Genomic DNA, 803 nt, shown 5'->3' with positions numbered 1-803 from the left:
GCATTTCTCCCAATTCAATACCAAGTTAGTCTCCGTACACCGCTGCAGCACAAGACTCAAATGCTCCAAGCACTCATCAAACGAAGACCCGAACACTGAGAAATCGTCTATGAATACCTCGATGAATTTCTCAATCATATCTGAGATGATAGCCATCATGCATCGCTAAAAAGTTGCAAGAGCGTTGCATAAACCAAACGGCATCCTACGGTATGCAAAGGTACCGTAAGGGCAAGTGAAAGTTGTGTTCTCCTGATCGTCAGGTGCTACTAGAATCTGATTATACCCGGAATATCCATCCAGAAAACAATATTGCGAATGCCTTGCTAGTATCTCCAGTATCCGATCAATGAACGGAAGTGGGAAGTGATCCTTTCGAGTAGCAGCGTTTAGTTTGCGGTAATCGATACAAACTCTCCATCCAGTCACAGTCCGTGTAGGAATCAACTCATTTTTCTCGTTTTCTATCACTGTGATACCCCATTTCTTAGGAACAACTTGTACTGCACTGATCCGAGCACTATTTGATATTGGATAGATGATGCATACGTCGAGCAACTTCAATACCTCAGCCCTAACCAGTTCCTTCATGTGTGGATTCAATCTCCTCTAACCATCAATGCTTGGTTTGAATTTTTCCTCCATGAGTATTTTGTGCATGTATAGCGACGGACTGATCCCCTTGATATCTGCAATCGACCATCCAATGGTTGTTTTCTTTTACCTTAGCACCTGAAGTAGTTTCTCTTCCTTCACCTCACTGACAGTACTCGAAATAATAACCGGAAGTATAGAAGATTCTC

The sequence above is a fragment of the Olea europaea genome, chromosome 10 (genome assembly GCF_002742605.1).
Source record: "Olea europaea var. sylvestris chromosome 10, O_europaea_v1, whole genome shotgun sequence".
Taxonomy (NCBI): domain Eukaryota; kingdom Viridiplantae; phylum Streptophyta; class Magnoliopsida; order Lamiales; family Oleaceae; genus Olea; species Olea europaea.
The sequence above is the reverse complement of the archived record's forward strand: the minus strand, read 5'-3'. Positions refer to the sequence as shown.